The 22,450-nt window shown below is 48.0% G+C and overlaps 1 protein-coding gene across 2 annotated transcripts in view; it reads right to left on the reverse strand.

Annotated features, from left to right (window-relative positions):
* Positions 1–13,763, reverse strand: part of KCNJ1 (potassium inwardly rectifying channel subfamily J member 1) — a 30,182-nt gene extending 16,419 nt beyond the window's left edge. For both annotated transcript variants that reach the window (XM_057316727.1, XM_057316726.1), the window contains exons 1-2: positions 13,586–13,763; positions 511–662 (exon numbers count right to left, since the gene is read on the reverse strand). The gene's annotated coding sequence lies outside the window, so the exon portion shown is untranslated. The remainder of the gene's footprint in view (positions 1–510; positions 663–13,585) is intronic.
* Positions 13,764–22,450: the final 8,687 nt, after the last annotated feature.

Genomic DNA, 22,450 nt, shown 5'->3' on the forward strand with positions numbered 1-22,450 from the left:
TGAAGGGGATGTGGAACCTGATTGGCTTGGGGGGAGGGGTGGTCTTGGGTGCTTCTGTTGTCCGCTGAGGGGAGAGCTGTGTGGAGCCCACATTCAGGGCGTCTCCAGGGAATGACAGAAAACTACCCACTGTGTAATCCCACAAGTGGCCATTTTCTCAAAGGCAGGGCTGGATTTCCTTGCATGCCTCCTGAACAAGGGCCACTATTAAGAGCAAGAAAGAATGTATCAGGCCACCCTGTCTCTATTTTCAGCTGCCTGCCTTAAAAAACAAAGCAAAACAAAACAAAAGCAAAAACAAAACAAAACAAAAATCCTCACCTGGATTAATATAGATCATAGGGACCCAGGGGTGGTGATGACACACCCTAGTGATGACACAGTATCAGGACCAAAGCTGATCTTATCAAGTATCATGAATAAATGATGCTTTGGGGGGAAAAAACAGAAGTATAGCCCCTGTCCTGTTATGAGCACTAATTCCTAGGAAAAGAAATGAGTCCAGTCTACCTGGAGAGTGCGTGCAGGTGCCCCAGAGTCTCCGGCCTTGAAACACGTGGTCCCGGGCCAGCCCCGAATTCCGGCTCCACGGCTGACTGGTCCGGGACTGAGCGCCCACCTGCGTTTGTACACAGCTGGTTTCCCAATGCAATCGATTAAGCCTGGAAAACAAAAAAGAAAAGAAAAGTCAAAATTAAAATCCTAGAGGTCATCATGAGTTGTTTGCTTTTTAAATTTTTCTTTCTCTTTCTCTTTTTCTCTTTCTGACGTGTCTGTCTTGCTGCTCTGCCCAGACCTGCATGGTATACCTTCCAGCCAAAGCCGCTGTGTTCTGGTTCTCGTCCAACCATATGCCCACCATACTCCCAATAACTGTCCCCATTTTCAGTGATGGGTTTTTCCCATCGTCATTTTAGTCCTGCCATGGTCCATCTTGCTAAGGCTCTCCTGTGCTGTGCTGGTCAAGATGGAAAAGACGGGATGGAGGGAAGACCAGTAGCAATGGCAAAGAGATTGACTACGGGGCTTGGCATTGGCCGAAATGCTGGCTCCCTGGCACCCAGAGGGTGTGATTTCCAAGCTGTGGGCAGCACGAAGACTAAGAACATCATGGCAAAAGGCCTGCCGTGGGGTTGGCAAAGCGAGGATGGGGTTAGACGGACGTCCTGAAGGTAGTGAAGGGATGGGCTGGAAGGTGATGCAGACCTTGGCCTGGACTCTACCCCTTCTACTTGTCAACAGAATAAATTAATCTGCTTTTCTGATCCTGAGTGTTCACCATAAAAAATGGAACTAGGAACACGTGTTTCCCAATGCTGAGGCAGGAACCAGTATAAGAACACCCAGCAGAGGGTCCCGCACATTAAAAACTCAATAATGTTCGGTCCCTCTGCTGAGAGGGAAGAGGCAGCCAAAGGTTGAATTGGCATTTAGGGAATAATTTTAATTCCCACATCTGGATCTGAGCAGGTGGCTGTCTCAAGGACCTCTAGGAGCTGCACAGGAAATGCTGGGAAGGGCATGTAGTCTTGCCTGGGAGAGATTCCAGGCTTTGGTAGGGTTCTTCTGCCTTCCTCACCTCTGCCCCCTGGCTCATCAAGAAGGCTTTCCCACCAGAACCTCTGGGAAGGGGAAATAACAGGCTCTTGGCTGCTTAAAAAGGGACCAATGAGGCCTATTTTTGCATACCTGAGGCATAGGGGGAGATTTTGTCTACTTGGCTGCTAGGGAAAAATTAACAAAGGGGAGAAAAGGCCGAGGACCAGAAAAAAAAAAGATTGCCCATAAATCGATGAAATTGGATTAAAACATGAAGATGCAATTGTGCCAGACCAATTGAATTTCCTCTGAGGTTAGCATGACCAGACTTCCAGATCCAGAGGCAGCTGGAGATCATGGCTTGGCGATGGCACCTTTCTCTAAAAGCTCTTAGCAGGAGTTCAGATCCCGTGAACATTGGACTGGGGGGTAGGGGGAAAGGTGCATCTTCCCCGCCGAGTACCTGGGCAGCACATCTGGGTACGATCACCTTGGGTTGAAAATTCTCCAAAAAATCTTTCTAGCACCTTCCTCCTTTCCTTCTTAGCACCTGATACAAGCTATGTTATAATTGATTTTGTTTCACTGGGGCCTTCCTCAACTCAGTCAATGGTACGACCACCCACTTCAAGCAAAACCTTGATTCAATCTTGATTCTTTTCTTTCTCTCATCCCCGCTTCAGCAAGATTCATCAGCAAGCCTCATCTGCTCTTTCGACAAACCATATCCAGAACCTATCTGTCTTCTTCTCACCATCCCTGTTGCTGCCACATTTGTCCCAACCACGTAAGTTCTTGAGGGGGCTATAGGATCTCTCTGCTGGCTCTCCGTCCTCCCCATGATACATTCCCCAAATCAGATCATGTTGCTGCCCTGCTAAAGCCTCTCTCAGCTTCCTCTCGCCCTTATGACCTCAAGGCCCAATATGACCCATGCTCTGCCCTACTCTCCAGCCCCACCTCATATCACGATCTTTCCACTAAGTCTGCTGCTCAAACGTGCCATGCTACATCCTGCCCTCGTCTTTCAACGTGCTATTCCCTCGTTCTGGAACGCTCTGCTCTGGGCCTTCCCATGGCCAGCTCCTTCCCTTCACTCAGGACTCAGCCACACCAAACCCAACAACAAGGCCCCTCAACATCCAATCTAAGATGGCGCCACCTGCCTCGCCAACCCTGCCACTCCATTCTGCTTTAGCTTCTTCCCATCTCTTATCACTACACATGTCAACTTGTTTGTTCACCTCTTTATTACGTGTTTAGTTCCTGTCTATCTTGCCTTCATTAGAAAGTGCCCTCCTGGAGAGCAGCCCACCTCACTGTCCTCTGCATCCTCAACACCTACTTCTATAATGAGAACGCGACAAATATTTCTTTTTTTTTTTTTAAAGATTTTATTTATTTATTCGATAAAGATAGCTAGCGAGAGAGGCAACACAAGCAGGGGGAGTGGGAGAGGAAGAAGCAGGCTCCCAGCAGAGGAGCCTGATGTGGGGCTCGATCCCACAATGCCGGGATCACGCCCTGAGCCGAAGGCAGATGCTTAACCGCTGTGCCACCCAGGCGCCCCTGCGACAAATATTTCTTGAATGAGTGAAAGTCCATGTCTTCCCTTGGCTGAAAGGACAGTGTGGGGACTTGGTCTGATCTGTTTACCATTTATATCCACAGCACCCTCTGGGCTGTGCACATGAGAGAGAGAGAGAGAGAGAGAGAAGCGATTTACCTCTAAATTGCAGCCAAACACATTTTTTATTTGCTCACCCAACGAATGACCAAATAAACAAACATCCAGTGCTGGTATGAAAATGACACATGGTGAATTCATAAATGCCAATGCCAATAGTTGGCAAGGAGATAGATCGTGCGTGTTCATAAGCATTGTGTGCGTTTGTGGGCATTTTTTCTCGTGTCTTTCAAAGTTAAGCTTAGATTTTCTACAATGCGTCGTGGCACATATATCTCATGTATTTGGAACCCAATGTTGTGCTTGGAAATGTGTATAAGAAATACATGTGTTTTTGAGAACTCATTTACATAATCAGAAAACCTCCCGTTTTTAGCATGGATTTGCTCAGTTTTGGATTTAAAGTTTTTAAGAGTGCAAAAGCTGCTGAACCACGTGCAAAAGCTCAGAGAAGCTGAAGAGGTGGCTGAAATGGAGAGAGCAGGGCCACAGTGCAAGAGCTCAGTGAGGCCCTGGGCTGGCCCCCGTCAGCATGCAAGGGTAGCTGGAAGCGAGGAGACGAGACGGTGCACGCTAATGGCCAAGCACAAGTGCCCAGAGAAAAGCCCCACTCCTAGAAAGTGTGCAATCCAGCGCTGAGCCCTGAAAGGAAAGATATGGAGAATAGCCCTTAAATAAGTCAACTGCACACCACCATACTGTACTGACAATTAACCACTGTTAGACTGGCACACGTTTCTGGGCCTAAAGCTAGTTTTTGTTGAATGGATGGAGTGATGAATGAATGAAAATGGGAAAGGGCTGTATCTTTCAATGTTATTAAAAGATGAAAGGAGGGGTGCCTGGGTGGCTCCCTTGGTTAAGGGCCAACTCTTGATCTCCGCTCAGGTCTTGATGTCAAGGTTGTTTGAGTTCAAGCCCTGCGTTGGGCTCCATGTTCATAAAACAAAACAAAAAGATGAATAGAAGTAACTGGCAATTAATGAAGGTTCCATGAAGTTTTCTCGAATCTAGTTTAATATGGGGGTAGTTCTTCCTCTAACCCATGGATCAACAGTAGCTAACACTTATGGACCTTACTATATTCCAGGCCCTCTCCATGAGTACACTCAACAGTTACAACTGCTCTATGACACGGACAACATCATTATTATTCCAAGTGTGTAGAGGGGAAAATCAAAGATCAGAGAAGCCGAGTTATTAATCCAAGTTCACAGAGCTAGAAAGTTAGAATTCAGCCTACTGTAGTTTCAACTGGTCTATGTGTCCCTTGGGTTTAATTACTGGAAGAAACTCATTAAAATGCATCCCTTCCAATGTGACTTTCTTTGGCACAGACAGAAGGCTGGCTGTGTATTCTCTACAAGGTCCTCATACCAGCTGGGCAGATAGCCTCTCATATGTGGTTGGAGGCACGCTGCAGGGTTTGATTTTACTTTGCAGGACTGAGGTTGGAATGTTGAAATTACTGCAGGGGAAAGGGAATGACACTTGCCGAATATGTACCATGTGCTGGAAACTGGTTTTGCAGAAATTATTTCATTTAATCCTCACAGTGACCCCATGAAGTAGATATAATTATCTCTATTTTACAAGGGAGGAGGTGAGGCATAGGGAGGTTAGACTGCTCATAGGAGGCAGAGCTGGGATGAGATCCCAAGTCTTCTAGATCCTTCTACCACAAGTCCCATAAGATTTGGTCCCTACGATGCATGAATTCCAATATCCACAGTAGGGGAGGAAAAGCAGGAAGGCCGAGGGGAAAGACAGGTCTTCCAATTATTTCCCTTCTTTCTATCTTTCTTGCTTGCTCTTCCTTTGCTTGTTCTTCCTTGTCCTTCTGTCAGTAAATACTTATTAAGAGTCTACCATTTGCCAGGCTCTGTGCAGGGCACCTGGGATATAGTATGAACAACACTGATGTTCAGGGAGGTGGAGAAAGCTGGACAGATAACAAAAAGGAACCAAATAAACACGGTAATTATAGATCGTGTTGAGGGTTAAGAAAGCCACAGTAACTGGGGGTGACCTTGTACAAGTAATCAGGGGGGCACCAAAGACAGTGGGGGTAGCAATGCCAAGATGAGAGAGGAAAGGTTCTCACTGAGGCCAAGGGCAAGCTCAAAGTCGGCCTCCTCACAAACCCCAGGCCAGGCGGGCTCCCTTGTTCCCTGCAGCCCCGCCAGCCCAGTGCACTGTTCAGAGAGTTCTAGAATTTCAGGCAGACTTAGAAAACCTGGAGAACTCTGAAAGGAGCTGCCTCCCCCCTACGATGGGCACACAACAAGCTTCAGTTTTCCCACCTATCAAATAACAGTAATAGTATTATCTACCTCCCGGGATCACCGTACAGATAAAATGATGTTGTGTTTGGGAAAATTCAGATGGATGAGTGACAGACTATATAAAAGTGAGTTGGAATTGCAAAATAGGGAGCTCAGTTAGACATAAGAAAGAACTTTATGACTGAAGGGATAATATGATGTCGTAGCAGTTTTCCAATGAAGAATCTTGCCTATGTCGACAATTTAAAACAGAAGCAGTAACTTTCCGCCTCACATAAATGCCTGATATTTCATAGGTGGAGCAGGGTGGGGTGAATATGTAGGGAAATGAACGCATTTTTAAATGTGGATGTGACTTGCAGGAAGAGACGGTTGGAGGAACTCGGGAAGTCTCCCTGCTCTCCCTACATCAGGGATTTCAGAAGGTTGTCTCTGAAAAAAAGTGGTGGTGTCACCAGTTGGAATATTGAAAAGCCACCACTGCCACTGCAGAGAGGGGCGTCCTTGGGGCCCACATCAGCTTGACTAGGGGGTCCGGGGCTGCACAGCCTGGAGGTTCTCAGTGCGGGGCAGGAGCTAGCAGGAGGCAAGGAGAGCAGAAGGAAGGAAACGGTGTGGAGCTGCTCCGGAAAGTGAGAGGCTCTGAAACCCAGGTGTGATGCTGAGGAAGATCGCAGGGACCGGGGGCTCTGTCCTGACCAACTCCTGTGACCGGCCACTCGCAGCCCGGGTCCTGATGCCGTCGTCTCCCTCGCTGAGGCATGGCGGCCACATTGCTGGCCCTGCCTAGAACACTTTGCAAAGCAAAAACGTGCTATGCACAGTGGGATTGCTTTTACGGACTCCGGGGCAGGAGAGTCGGGGGTGCAGAGGTGAAAGCAGCCTCCCTCTGTTGGGCGCTATGCCACCTCTCCATCCCTGGTCACAGGCAGGGCCTTGGATGGCCAGGCATCTGGTGTCTAGTCCACAATGAACTATGCCTGGGTTTTTCCTGTATCTGCATTTGGAAATTAGCCTTTCCGTGGTCTGGCTGTTGAAGTCCCTGGGGCCCCCTTGCCCACATGGCTGAGCAGGCAAAGACAGAACCACTGCAGGCCAGCTTCCGCTGGACTCCGCTGCAGTGAGGTGGCCAGCTGAGGGGATTGAAGAGGTCTGCTTCCTGCAGCATCGCTCACCCCCCCCACACACACACCGAGGAGGGATGATCGGGCCAGGTAGGGGCGGGTTGGTTGGAATTGCACCACTTACGACAGAGCAGCCAATATTCAGGAATGAGGAGGCCAAGCAGCAGGGCCAAGAGCAGGCAGGACACAGAGGGGCGGGTGGCAGGGGAGGTGGGAAGAAGCCTTGATCTATTAACTGCCTGGGGTTTATGGCACTTCTGGGGTCTTTGGGGCCTCAGGCAGGAAGAAAGCTCTAAGGCTCATTCATCCTGTAGAGCCAGGCAGCAGAAGAAAGGGGAGGTAGTCAGAAGTGGCTGTCCCTGAGACACACTTAAACTGTATCATTAGAAACACATATTTGCTCCTTGAAGCCACTAGACCCAGTGGGGTCACTGGGGATTCATGTCTGTGGTGCAAGGACACAAGACGAGAGTCGGGAGCTCATGATAAGCCCCCTTCCAAGACCCAGGAGGGGAAGAGACTTCCAAGAACACAGAGTCATGCCCTGCCTGTAGGCTGGCAGCCCCTGAACCACCTCCCAGACAGATGGACACAGGTTCCACGATTCCATAAGGACCCCAGTTCCCTCTGAGATCTCTTCCTGACTCTCAACACCTCTACGGCTTCTCAAGCTTCTCCTTGACAGCTACTCAAATCCTTAGGCTGAGATTTGAATCCACGGTCATCTTCTCTTCAGTAGGTGTAAGAAAACCAGCCCCTGCCTATATTGGAAAGCAATTTTAGCCCACTGCCCTTGACCGACCTTCTCAAATGGCGACCCATTTCCCATCTTCACTTCACTGCCACTGTAGGCAGAGTCCCCAGGAGGAATGGGGTCACTTCATGCCCCGAGTGCTGGATCTCCCCACTCACATTCTTCCAGGTGCCAGCCCGGACCCGGCACATGTCCCTCACCTCACCACACCCCTCCCTTTACTGCTACTAGACACTTGAAGAAGCATCTTTGTCTGTAGAAATCCAAAACTGCAAAGACCACCAGAGGCTGGAAATACCCAGCCAAAAGACTACATGTATAAAAAGGTGAATAAAATCCACATCCTGTGCACATTTTTCTCCACTTCTCAGCCAGCCTCTTTCCTCAGTGGACTTCATCTCATCAGAGTCTTAACAGCGGTGAGTGTTTGCGTTGGCTCTGGAAGGAAACCTTGCATCTCCCACACAGTGGGATCTGGGCAAGGCAAAGGAGCATGAAGAGCCCAGCCCCTGAAGGGATTCTTGGACCTGGTCCAGGTAAGTTTTCTTAGTTTGTACCTCTCAGGGCTTCTGTTCTCCCCTCCATCTGAGAGGATGAAGTGGCTGCAAGAGGAGACCAACCACTTCACCTCACTCAGGCCAACCTAGAAACAGACTCAGGAAGAGAGAATGTGCCCACCAGTAAGAATGTGCCACACTCATGGCTGTCCCTCACACCGGTCCTTCCAGTGAGACCGAAACTTCTGCAGGGTGAGGATTGTGTCTTCACACTTTAGAAAAGCCCAACACAGCATGGACTTCCCCAGAGGCCTTCTGAGGTGACCTTTGGACCATTCCTGTGACTTATCTCTGAATCCAATATGAGCTCTCTCTACTGTATGCATAATTCATCAGCGGTCCAGCTCCCTAACAGCATCAAAATACCTTGATCCCTGAAATGGTCGAATGCACCGTCCAGCACAAAACTGGGATTACTCTTATCTCTCTGAACATAACATCACTGGACTTAAACTCCAAGGGACCAACTTTCAGGGACTTTTCCTGTGAGAAGTTAGCAACAGTTATTCATGGTTTCCAGATTCTGTCGAGCTCCTCAAGGACAAATGGCAGATCTGGATAAAGCCAGAAAGCTCCCAAGAATTTAATCAAGGGCAGTGAACCATGAGTCTTCCCCTAGGGGTAGTCACCTGAGAGAGCTTTGGTTGTTCTAAGTGCAAAGACAGTATTAACCTGTTGCTTTCAACCGCATTGTGTTGCATATTTAAATCTGCTCCCTGGGGTTATGGTGCCACACTGATACACCCTGGTAAATACAATTCCTGAATGCAAGCCAAGAAACACTGGTCTTTGTGCAATTGCAAGTGAGGGAGGGGGTGGACACGGGGAAATTCTAAATAAATGGAAATTTCTGGCTTGTGTTTCAGAGGGTATGCAGGAAGAATCTTGTTTTAGAAGCATAAGGGCACATGCATCTAAGTAGAATGCAAAATTTACAAGGTTGATAACTACAGGACATAATATGTGCGCATGCCCACTGAGGCAGACTCTTACATCCTGGGAACCATTTTAGGAAAATAACAACAGGCTTCTCTGAGCAAGAAAGTTACTGACCCAAAACGGCATTGGGTGAATTCAGGCTGGTATTTTTCCTGGGGACTCTGAGCAAGTCAATTCGCTCCTCTAGACCTTAGTTTCTTCTTTTGCACAGTGGGTGAGCTGGACTTGATGAATCTTTAGAATGATTGTTTAAAGTTAGTTCCAATGCTCTGTTTTTTATTGTGATGCTATTGGGTTGAATTTTATATTAACAATTTGAGTCCTTAGTAGGAGTTTCCAGGAGCAACTACTTGGGGTCAAACATCTGTGGACTCTCAATAGTCTTGAAGTTGCCCAGTCTCTGCATTTTTTTCCCCCTTACTCCTCAAACAGAACCAGAGAATTTCACGTAGAAGGGCAGTGCTCTCTTTATTTGCTCACAGATTCTGACAAGGCAACAGCAAGGACAGCGACACTTTCTCTGGACGTTTTTCATAATGAGCTCAGCAAGGATGGCTTAGGATCATTCCATCTGGAGCCGAGAATGGACTCCTATGAGCCCTTTGACCTTAAGGTTATTTTCTGTTTATTGTTGACTTTTCTAGGGGTCTACCTCTTATATGTCTCCACACTAATTTGTCCTTCATCTCTTTCTTTCTTTCTTTCTTTCTTTCTTTCTTTCTTTCTTTCTTTCTTTCTTTCTTTCTTTCTTTCTTTCTTTCTCTCTCTCTCTCTCTCTCTCTCTCTTTCTTTCTTTCTTTCTTTCTTCCTAGGTGTTTGTCGGTTTTGTTTTTCCAGTTTCCACACACTCCCTGCTTGTTTTGAGGATTATGAACTACACAATCAAGTCAACCACTTTTTTGCTATCTAGAGCAGAGCTAATATTATTCATGAATCTTATAGATCCCAAAAGACAAAGCAGACTGGGAAGGTCTACATCCTTTCCTCTTACACTTTGGCTTAGGCTAACTTATCATAGTCCAGGACTGTCTTTTCTCAACGTGTAAAATTGGAATAATTTTATTGGCCTGGAGATGAAGGTAGATGGTCCCTCTGGGCTTTCCCTCAAGCCCCTTATCAAGCTGACCGTCACCCGCCCTCTGCAATGCCCAGCTGGTATGGGAAAAAGAGAAGGTATTAAGCAGAAGTCTTTAAAACTAATTACTATGTTCAACTATCCTCAGTTAATTACTGGGAAAACTTTGATTTCTGAGCCAATAAATTCATTCTATAGTTACTTGAACTAGCAATACAAGGCATATTCTGGCATATTCTTCTTCTTGGGCCTAATGGAAACTAAGCTGGAATCTCTTTGAGTCCCTGTCAGGACCCCAGGACTTAGCTCTAGGGAGAAAGTTCTAGAGTTGCCTTAAAGTGGCTAGCCTAAAGCAGATCAGGACTTAAACCCCATGGTGCTGATTTTTCCAGATATTATGAACCATAAGACCTTGCTTAATATTTCAAGACCTGTCACCCATGAGCCAAGTGAAAGGAGGAGGCATATATGGCTGATACGGAGTCACAGCTCTGCCACCAACTGCCCCTGTGACTTGACTCCAATTGCTCAGCCCTGAGCTTTTCGGTGGGCCTGTAGGGTGTCATGAGCACCAAGACATTGACTCTTGACCCTTGAAGCCACACTGGGCCTGAAACGAATGTCTAGGCCTGAGGTAGCAGCCTCCAGCTACAGCAGCTTCTCCACTAACCCCAGCAAGTCTTACAAACATCATCGTGTCCCATGTGACCATGTTCAGAAACACTCAGAAGACACTAAGTTCCCTTCCCCTCTTCTCTGTCTTCTTTACTTTCCCGCAAAATAAGACTGAAAATAGCATTCACTCTCAGGAATAATCCGCAGGAAAGACAGCTTAGTATCTGATGCCTTTTAAGTGGGAATACATTTGGACAATTAATCGTAGGTACAAGGGCTTCTAAATTTCAGCAGTTCTATTGTTATTTCTGATACTGTCCCAGCTTCAAGCTTCCACAATAAGGACTGCCACGTTTTCTGCCCTGCCTCCTATGGGGCAACACTGGGGTTCAGCAGGGATCCAGGGCAATGCCTCATCGAAGGCATAGGTACTCGGGGGGGGGGGGGAAGGGATGCAGACTCAGTCTGCTGAAAATTCTCCTTCTCCCCAGACAGGCATGCATTTCAGTGGAGCAGAAAAGCACATGACCGTTGGCACCTGCCCTACACAGTCACTGACTCCCCATAATATCGGGGGATCATTAATTCATGTCTCTGCACCCAAGAGGCCATAGTGGATGTGTGAAGGCAAATGTAAAGAAAATGCTCTTTTCCATTCAAAGTTTGGTCATCATGTGGACTTTGGGGAAATTTCTCGAATGAGACCAGCTGACTCCCAAGTTTCTATTTCAGAGCTACATTTGGTCCTAGCAGCCAATCTGCCACTAGATCTTGTGGGTTCTGCCTCGTAGGAATCTCCTAATGGTTTCCCTGGCACTGGTCTTACCCCAGCCCAATTCACCTTGCACTTTGGGAACAAAGCAAACTTTCTAAAGTCTAAATATCATCTTACATGGTCTCCCACTACGCTCGAGATACTGCCTGAGCTCCTTGTACCCCACACAAGGTCCCTTCTCACGTGCATTCTCTCTGCAACTTCTTCCGTGTCATCTTTCCTCACCCTTCTCCGTGCCACCCACCCTCTGCCATGCCAGCTTGCTATTCCTTGTATCTGCTGCTCATAGACTCTCTCCTGACTCCGTAATTTTGTAAGTGCTAGTTCCTTGTTCTGGAATGCCTTTCCTCCTGCCTCCAGCAGCCCCATCCTGCCTACCAAGGGAGCTGAGGATTATGCCTCCAGAAGGACTTCTTCAGGCAAAGTAGGATGTCCTTCCCGTGCATGCAGTGATTATGTCATGACTACACTGCTGTGTAGCAGTCCCCATGCATCATCGTATGTATCCTGCTGGAATGTAATCACCTGTTCCCATGTGTGTGCCCCCTCAACGGTAAGTGCTGTGAGAACCGGGGCTGTTCAGTAATTTCCCAGGACCTAGCATAGTTCCCACAGCATCATGGGGGCTCATTATAAGCTTGTTGAAAAGCAAATGAGGAAAAAACACTGTATGTATAATAATGATATTAATGAGGACCATATTGAAGAGAAGAAAGGCAGTAGTCATCATTAGCATCTTAAATGGTAGCAGCAAGAGGCTTGAGGTTTGGGTCAAACTCAGGGTCAACCTGCTGAGACAGATAAGCAATCCCACTGCAAACGTGAAGAGAAGGAATTAGGAAGCATTGAATCCACAGAAGTCATGGGGCAGGTAAAAGGCGAAGCATGGGAGTCAAAGCTGAATCTGGAAAATCACTGAGCTGTGAAAAGGTCCAGGGTAGATTTGTAACCTAGCATAGAAAACTGAATTGCTGAGAACAGGAAAGTGACATGCATGAGAAATTCTGAGTTTTGGCTCTTGCAGAGCAAAGCATTCTTGGCAATTACAGTATCTTACATACTAAATTTTAAAAAATCCAGGAAAAACCAAACGCCACCAAAGCTCCAAGAACCATTCACAAGGAATCCATTCACTGTGCTTCTTACAAGCTCAGCCCTGCCCCTAAACGGACTTGGACTGCTTCCTTACACAGAAAAAAATCCATCTTTATGCCTTGAAGTATAAAAAACTTTCTTTTTTTTTTTTTCTGATGTCTCGCACCTTCTCAGATACCCCTACCTCACTCTGCTTTGAAAAACTGAAGCTGACCGAGTGAGGCTAACACTGTCACAAAACATCATAGAGCAAGACAAGGCGAGCCAAGCCCATGATTGAAGGGAGGGCTCCCGCTGGCGAACCTGGATAAATTCTCGTCTGAAATGGCCCCCTTACCACAATCACCACGTTTTGCTCTATTTTGTACAACCAAGTAAAGAAGAAGAAAATTATTTCCCCAAAGCTTGCCTATTGCAAAAGACAAACTTCTTTGGAGCAACTCTGCCTAGAATCTGTACAACAGAGATGTTGGGAGAAGGGGGCTCCCTGCCTGTTCACTGTGGGCTCATATAAAGCAGAGCATTAAGGAAACGGTTGCCACCCACTGCTACAGAGCATTTGTCACAGCAGAAATTTAGGGAGCTGAGCAAATGCTGAGAAATCCAAACGCATTCACTCACAATCAGGCCATGTTTCATCAAAGGAAGGAGAGGCATCTGGGGGAAGGTAAGCAAAATGTCTTACCAACACAATTCACCCAGATAAGGCTTGCTCCTTTTCCATAATAGACCTTATTAGCATTTTATCCTCTGCTTTCATGATGGAGAAGATCTGAGGGACGTCTTGCTGTTATGCAAGGCTCTGCAGCCATGGAAAGGATGCTATCAGGGACAGAATCCTTGCCCATATCTCTGCTACCAAGAAGGGAAGACCATGGAACCAGGCACGGCGGGACCCGAGGCTTCCCCTGTGTTCCCACTTGGGGCTGAGAGATGACCAAGGGATGAAGCTCATAGCTTGTAATCCACGTGTGATCAGGAGATCGAGAGCATTAAGTGAGCAAGTTAAAACACACTTCTAACCCCCCAGGAGCGGTGGACAGTCTGTCTAGACTTGAAGTACGGAAAAGAGGGTTAAATTTCCCCCCAAATTAACTTCTTTTTTCTACAAAGAGACCATACGGCATTTCTCCCCCTTACCTCATGGATTGCCAGAATAAGTGTAGAGATAAAAACTCAACGTCTTGGTCCTCAAGAAAGCATCCGGATCCTTGATGTGGGCAAGACCTTGCACCTCTGGTCCAAGAGTTTGGGTATCCGGGGTGAGGGTGCTGAGGCCCTGTTGGTTTTTACGAGTCTGTGGGTCAGCTCAGACCGGCTGCCAACTCATCTGTATGCAACAGCTCTCAAAGAACATAGTTTACTTTAGAACTGGATCCAACAAGAGTAGGCGTGGCGGTGGAATGAGCTGGATACAGCAGAGGTGTTGAGCTGCCAGGGCTAATTAAGAAAGATTTGTTTATGGAACCATGGTTTGGAACGAGAAGGCCAGTTTGCTCAACCTGACAGTGTCCCAAGTCAAACGCATGAGGTTGCGTTCATGTCCACATAGGCCCAGGTGTGGGCATTGGGGGTCCCCAAGGAGCCCCTCCAAAGTTTTCCCGCTCAGTGACTCACTCAATGACCACAAATGGTCAGACTGCCCTGAACTTCCCTTCTCTTGATCATTCATGTGTGTCCCTGGTCCCAGCACAATGTAGAGCTTTGTAGCAGGGACTCTACCGAACAGACTGGGAGCAGTCCCTAGCGCTCCCAACTGGGTCACCTGCGGCCACATTCCTAGATTCTCACCCTCTGAGGTCCCTGATGGGCAGTGAGATAATGTATGCGATGCACTTGGCATTGAGTAAACTCTCACGAAAGCCACCATACCCCAAGCATCGCTTTTCTTTCCTCCTTCCCACCCCAAACCCTAGGGCCCACCTCCCTCTAGTCTATGCTGACGGAGGGGTCTTATCTTACTCCTCCTGAGATGCTCTCTGTTCCTCCTTGTCATGGTGTCCTCCCTGGAGCGCCACTCACTGCACTGCTGGTCACGCCCTGGAGCATCCGAAACTGTCTCCTTAACGAGCTGTCACTTTGTTTCCATGGAGTGGTCGGACGTGGTGGTGCAGGACATGGGCAGGCCACACATCCCTCCCCTGTCTGCCCCCTTCTTCTTCAATCAACACCACGCTGGATGATATGAGGTTTCGGACTCTACTCGGGTCTCAGGGATGAAAAGAACAGAAGAAACTGGAGAACAGCCCCATAGTTTGGAGGCAACACGCCCGTGGTTCTGACACCCCTCTATTATACAACAGAGTTAATACATCGTGATTTTCATAGGGAAGATAAAGTGGAAATGAATCCATCACATGGAAAAAGGAAATACTCTTTTCAAACACTGATAAGTATAATCAGTTGTTATAGTAAATGGAGAAGAATATAGTAGGTGTCAGTAAAGCAGCTTTTAGTAGTGTTTCCCAGGTGAAGTTTGATCGTAAGAGACCTATTCTAGGGAGCAACACCATGGGAAAAGAACAAGAGGAGAGATTCAAAACTCCTGCTAAATAGAACTTTTCCCCTTCACAGAAGGTCTCTCGTGAGCACGCCAGTTCCCACCCTCACTCCTCTGTCCCAAAGTTCACCCCTTTCTCCAAAAGTACCTCCTTTCTCAATCCGCAGCTGTAACCCTCTACCTGCCTCCCAGGTATCCCAACCCCACCCGCAGCACCACCTCCCATCAGCCGGGTCACCCCCTCCCTGCCTCTGAGCAGTGTGTTTCCTCAAGTCTGGGTGTGGGGCCATGAGAAAGCACCCTGCAGACCTCCAAGGTCAGAGAGACGGGGGTGTCCAAGTCCCAAAGACAGAGCACAGTGCCCCCACAGGAAGGCCACTGCTGGCAGAGGGGGTTCCTCCGAGAACAGCTTTAGCTGGGAAACTTTTGTATGGCCCTTTAGAAGCTTCCTGAAACTCCAGGGCAGGCTAGGATGCTTCAGCCTTGCCTCCCTCTCTCTTGCAGTCAGAGTCAACCTTGAATTTCCTCCGATGGCTCCCCTGGCTCCTTTCCTATTTTCCCTCACCTAGTTGCTTCCCCAAATAAGATCTTAGTACCATTAATCCTATCTTGGTGCCTCTCCTCTGAGGTCCCGGGCTGGCGCCTGCTCTTCTGCCAGGATGGGAGCTCTCAAGGGCTTCTGACTCTCCGAGACCCTGGGGTGGCACAGGATAATTTAGGAAAAGGGCTTTTCTGATCCAATTTCTGGAGCAGGGGCCGACATTCTGAGTCTGCGCTAGAGTTAGGGGTATGCCTTCTATTCCCCCAATTATCCACCAGACGACTGGAAATACCCGTACAAGCAACCAGGCACCTCTGAAAGGTAAACATTAATTCTTGATGACAGTACACAAGAAAGCCCAAATGAGGAAAATAAATGCTTTCTTAAATGCCTTATTCATTTGCAAGGCAAGCACTTCCTGCACGGAGAAGCCAGAATGTCTCATTATTATGCAGACCAGGTAATTATCTTACCTCCAGCCCCCACCCAGTGCAAAGGGCCCTTTGGGACCCTAGGGGAAGGAGAAAGAGGCCGTTGCTAAGCAACAGAGAGGGAAGGGCTGATGCGTTCTTCCACTTCCGTGAATCTTGGTTATAAGATGCAAGTGAAGATGTTTGACCTGATGGAACGCTGCATCTCCCATAAAAGCAATGTGATTCATTTTCTCAGTCTGTCCTCCCACCCAAGGTCTTCTCGGAGAAATTCTGGGGCTTGCTTCCCAGTCTGCTGCTTCTCCCACCTCTGCAGCCACAGAGAAGGTCCTCAGCAGGCTGGTGCTCCTTGGCGGTGGACACTGCCTCTCCTTTTGCCCTGGCTCGGGGTGCTCTGCTGTGCTAACCCTGCCGGTGTTCACCAACGTTTCCTCCTCAAGCTGCCTGGAGCCTCCTGGCCTCTGCACCTGAGCTGGGGGCCCAGAGTCCATGGAGTGGCTTTTCTTTTTCCTTTTCCTTCAAGAGATTTGGAACATTTTAAAGACATTAGTCTACTCATGACTTATATTCCAACAGGAGCAATTTGGAGAGATAATTGGTCTTTAGAGGGGCCTGTCTTAGGGGAAGGCAGATCATCCCATTCACCCAACAAAGGGTAGCCCCTGACAAGGTCTGCAAGGCAAGGAGCCTGGGGCACAGCAGGGAAAGCGGGCAGGACTCTGCAATGCAGAACCATGTTCTGGGGCCCAGGAGGGGGCACGTGTGGATAACCGCAGAGAGAGGAGCAAATCACAGCAACACCGCTAAGGCAAGCTCTTCCTGGTCTGAACAGAGGAAGGGAGGAACCCAACATGACTGAGCCCCCAGCCTTCATGGAGTGCTTTGCCCACACCAGCTCAATTCATCCCAGCAGCCTTTGGGATAGGCATTATTTTATTTTATTTTATTTTATTTTATTTTATTTTATTTTATATTTTAAGATCTTATTTATTTATCTGAAAGAGAGACAGAAATAGAGCAGGACCATGGGAGGAGGCAGAGGGAGAGGGAGAAGCAGACACCGCCCCCGCCGCCCCGCTGAGTAGGAAGCCAGATGCAGGGTTCCATCCTAGGACCCTGAGATCAGGACCTGAGCCAAAGGCAGACACTTAACCTACTGAGCCACCCAGGCACCCCTCAAGGAATTTAAAAAAGTAAAAATCCACAAAGACAAAGAGAACAAGAAAGGAGACAGTCAAGAGATTTTCATAACATTCAGGAAGCTGGAGAGTGAATGAGTCAGGTGGAGCAGCGAGGGCTGAGCCCAAGTGCTGGCCGAGGGGAGAAGTGAGCCCCGGGAGAACTGAGCAAGAAGGCAGCTGCAAGCTCTCCGAGCCCAGCAGGGGGAGAGCCCGGAGCTCTAAAGCGGGCCAACGTGTGAGGCTACAAACAGGAAAACTGGTTGGGAGTCCTTGCAGAAAGCAGGTTCTCCAGCCTGGGATTTAAAGTTGACCATGGAGAACAGCAGAGAGTGTGGATTTGGGTTCCTCAAATATAGCCGAGGGCAGGGGTGAAGCACTGGACTAGAAAAAGAAGGGGGGTGCTGTGGAAATCTGCCTACTGCCTGGGAGACCCCTGACCCCCTCCTCCCACGCAGCACCTGACAGCCACCAGGCAGGAGAAGCAGAGTTCTCTCCAGGAAAACACAATGCGCTGAGAAGAAGGGCCCCCAGGACTGACACCTGAGGGTCACTCAAGCTGCAGGGTCTATCCGGCCTCTCCCTTGCGGCTTTGAGCCTGGGAACACCCCTCTTAAGTGTCAATAGGCCGTCAGACTTTTGAGGAAAGGCTCAAACACGAAAGAGAAAGATCAAGACAAAACAGAAAGGGCACCTGGAGAGAGAAAGTAGGGAGCAAAATAAATGTCTAAAACCCACGCTTAGCTCCAGAGAGAAAGGACTCTATGGCAGACATGAAACAAGAATGGGAAGCTAGATCTTTTGACCACCGCATGCCAAACAAGAATGTGCCCGCAACAAATTCCGCAGGACAGATGTCAGGAGCTAATGAGAAAATCCTGGAGAGTAGAGCGGAGCACTTTCTTTTTTCTTTTTAAGATTTTCATTTATTTATTTGACACAGAGAGTAAGAGAGCACAAGCAGGGGGAGTGGCAGGCAGAAGGAGAAGCAGACTCCCCATGGAACAGGGAGCCTGATGCGGGACTCGATCCCAGGACCCTGTAATCATGACCTGAGCCAAAGGCAGACACTTAACCAACTGAGCCACCAGGCACCCCTAGCAGAGCACTTTTTAAAGAAATGTTGCACCACTAATTTTGATGGCACAGAGGACCGTATCTCATGACAAAACACAGATATCAACAACTCTGAGCGTAGAAGGGATACAGAAAAGCTGCACTCTAAATGTGAAATTGTTTTAGAAATAGGTTAAGCAATTTATGTCACCAATTTTAAAATATTCACCAATATGACACCCATAACAAAAAAACGCTTATAACAAAAAAAAATCTTTAACAACTATTTCAATAAAGCATAAGATAAAAATTCTAAGAGAGAAAGTATCGTGTCACAGTTGAACAGGAAACATAGGTTTTATTCCTTTGTGAGTCATAATGGTGTCTTACATTCTATTTTGTATTAAAAAAAAAAAGAATAGGAAGTTAGAAAAAAAGATCCCCAAAAAAGAGCATTTAGAAATTGAAAATATTAGATGAGGCAAAATACTTGGAAAATAAAGCTGAGAACATCTCAGGATTCTTTTTTTAAAGATTTTATTTATTTGACAGAGAGAGACACAGCGAGAGAGGGAACACAAGCAGGGGGAGAGGGAGAGGGAGAGGGAGAAGCAGGCTTCCCGCTGAGCTGGGAGCCTGATGCTGCGGGGCTCGATCCCAGAACCCTGGCATCATGACCTGAGCCGAAGGCAGACGCTTAACGACTGAGCCACCCAGGTGCCCCTCTTAGGATTCCTTTTTAAGGATCAAGGATAGGATGGAAAAGACAAGAAAGGTACAGGGTCAATGTAGGAGATTTAGCATCCTCGTGATGAGACGGGGCAGCCCCGAGAATGTACCCAGCTGAACCCAACTACGGGGCTGGAGCAGCTGAGGACTGCCCTGCACTTGCTGGGATCCCTAACAGTCTTTGCTCTGAGGCTGATGAGGAAACAGAAGGCAAGCTGAGGACAAAGCAGAAACTGACACTCCCCCCTGGGTTGTATGTGACATTCCTCAGGCACTCCTGACTGCCCTAAAGGACAAAGAGATAGTTAACCTATAGAGACCACAATCCTGCAAGACTTGAGTCTCCCTCAGTTTACAAATGTCTTAGCAGTCTACAAGTACAAAGTATTTCTATCAATAACCTAGTTTCCGGAAGGAAATGTAAATACAATTAAATGTCTTTACAACCTGCAGCCCACAGACAGATACTTGAAGCGGGCAGAGTGTAATGTTCCTCCAGGAAGTTCCCAACTATCTTCACGTTAATGTCTTACTAGAGGGGTAAACAACCTTAACTTGACAATGGCAGGGCCTCCGGGATCCTGTGAGTCTTCTTTAACATGTGAAAGTACTCTCTTGAAATCTCCGTTTCCTTACCTCCCCCAACCCCATAGTATATAATCAGCCACCCCTCACAACCTGGGGCAGCAGACGCTCTTTCTGCCCACGGGTCCTGTCCCCGTGCTGTTTATAACCAAAGACGTCTCAAGAATTCTTTCTTGGTCCTCAGCTCCGGACTCCACCCCGCCGAACCTCACCGATATCCCACAACCTCATCAAGGCCACATGCCCTCCGGCTGCTCCCAGCCACCCACTGAGGGAGCCAGGGTACCAAGGCAGGTTGGCTCCAGGCACAGGTGGGATTCCTCCAACAGAGGCTTTAGCTCCAGGACAGCAGTCTGTGTGTGAACCCTCCAACCTTCCCTTCTGTCTCCTGCACCAGGAGTCGACTCACCCCGCAGCCTCCCCTGCGGCCCCTGCCCTTGTTCCCTTGGGTGGGTGGGGGGGGTTAGGAAGAGGGTCTTCCTTAGCTGACCTGGTACTTGCTTCTTAAAGGACCCAGACTAGCACATAAAAGTTCCAGAAAGAAAAAACTGAAAAAAAGATTACTTCTCATGGACTTGTGCTCCAGGAAGTTACCAGAAGATGCGTTTGCCTACACAGAGGGCAGACACCCCGAGAGAAGGATATGAGAAATCCCAGACATAGGGAGTCAACGTGGGTGAGTGTGAAGAGGTATGCCTGGGTGAGGTGGGGGACCACCCAGGAGGTCATCTGTCCAGTAGCCTCAGGGACAGCCAGGCTGGGGGGAGGGGGCTGGCTGCCTTGCACGGAAAACAGTCATCCGAGCTATGTTAAGAGGGGGTTCATGGTTCTGAAGGAGATTTGCAGGATAGATACAGAAAGAACTAGGCAAGTGAGAAAACTGTTAGCTCCACTGAAGACAAACATTTATAAAGAAGAGAAAGTGTATTTAGAATACACCACTTGGCTCAGCTGTGAACAACATTTAGGGAATCATAGTGACGTAAACACTGGGTATCGAGCTAATAAAATTTTTGAGGTAAACGTCAGGAAGGGAATGGAGGCAAAGGAAGGAGTGGAAGGAAACGGGGCTGACGGAGGGCGAAGTCCTCCCCCCCCAGATTAGGGGTCCATAGGTCCTGTCAAGCAAGGAAGATGAATGCAGTACAAACTCTTTATTTAGAAATAAGGAGCTAAATATCCAATGAACGTCTTTTCCCAACGCTGCAAGGGCTGAAAGTGACTTCAAATAACAAACACTGAGTGACTCAGGGTTTTCCACTCAGCGTACGTACCCTTTGGGATGGACGGAAAGGAAGGGGAATGCCCCATTGACTCCGGTCACCCTGTCACCGTGAGCCTCTTGTTGCATTCTTTCCCACACCGCCCCTCTAAACGTGGGTCCCAGGGCAGGGGCCCTTCTCGGAAAGACCACTCCAAGGCTCAGTATTTAGGCCATGTGGTTGTGAGTTTTTTCTGGTGGACGATATTTCCCCCTCCTTGACTCTGGCTCTGGGAGAGGGGGCTTGTTTGGCCATATGGACCGTATCCCAGGCAGCTCCATGTGTCCCAAAGCCAGGCAGGAAGAGCCAAGCAGAGTCCAGTTCAAGACTTCCAGACACGTGACTTTGTCATCAAAATCTCACGCTTTCGGAAAAAAAAAAAAAAAAGCATGTCGACATGCTACAGTCGAACTCAGTGAGACTGAGTTGGAATCTTTCCTTATCTAGCCACAATCCTAGTCTCCCATCCGTACGTCAGAGAGGAGATGTGCTGTGTCCCAGGCCACCACCCTCCTCCAAGGGGTGAGGCAGGTCTCCCAGCTCCTGATGGTGACAGGACAGAGGGGCTCTTTGATGGAACGTGTTCTTTCATCTTTAGGCCTTCATTTTCCTGAGAATCCGTGTGTGGTGGGGGAGTGGTGGTTAAATCGAACATGTTTGCTACAGAGGAGGAGTAGATAATCCCACAGAGCTGACAAAAAAGAAAGAGCATTTCCACGCAGGTTTCACAACAGAGAGGTTTCGAGAAAGCCGTATGCGGGAGATGAAATGCTTTTCCTCTAAAACACTTACTGCCCTTGAAGATGAAAGCACATGGCTCCATAAGAAATTCCAGGTCAAGGGAGTTTTTTAAAAAAAGAAATAGAATTGAATGAAGCGAGAATTTTGGTGATTCCATTTAATCCACTAAAAGCTTCTTGAGGCCTTACCACGTAAAAGGCACAGTGCCAGGCACTTGGGGAGTTACAGAGATGAATAAAACATGGCCCTGGGCCTCAAGGGTTTAACATTTTATGTAGAGAAGATGGTGACAAACACAGTGAGGCATAAATGCATGTAAAGTGTTATGAATAAAGAGGAGAAGAGATTACTTAGAGAAGCTTCATCGAGATGGCCATGTGCTACTGGAATGGTAGGGTTTCACCTGGGGGTCGTGGAAGGTGTGGAGTGGATTAAGGAGAAATAGTTTGGAGTCTGGAGAGCAAAGGTAGGTTTGGGACGTGTGGACTACTCATGGGAAGAAAGTTGGTTCAAGAGAAGATGTGCTGGTAGATGAAGCAGGAGAGAGGTAGATGGGGACAAGATGGCGGAAGGACAATGTGCTGTGCTCATATCTACTTCCTACTGTGTGACTAACATGGCCTTGAGGGAGGGGACAGGCACTTGGAATGCCAGCGGGATGGGTCTCTGTAGAAGATGACAGTTTTTCTTTGTTTTAAATTTTCTCTCGAGGAATTTTGCCACGTTTCACTCAGAATTTTGCGTTTACATATATTATTGCCTATTTTGACATCTCTAGCACGTTTCTGACAAGTGTAAAATTTTCCCTCCTCTAGGACATTGTGGGGACACATCCGGTAAGCCCAAATCTCTCACACAAATCTCTCACACAAAGACACACAATGTGCTAGTCGTGGAGCCCTGCCAGTCACACCATTCAGAAAGTGCCATTAAACAAGGAAGAGAAGGTGCCAAAAGGCTGCAGACTTGGCCCCATTTCTCT

This window comes from Ursus arctos, unplaced genomic scaffold (assembly GCF_023065955.2).
Source record: "Ursus arctos isolate Adak ecotype North America unplaced genomic scaffold, UrsArc2.0 scaffold_22, whole genome shotgun sequence".
In the NCBI taxonomy this organism is placed as follows: domain Eukaryota; kingdom Metazoa; phylum Chordata; class Mammalia; order Carnivora; family Ursidae; genus Ursus; species Ursus arctos.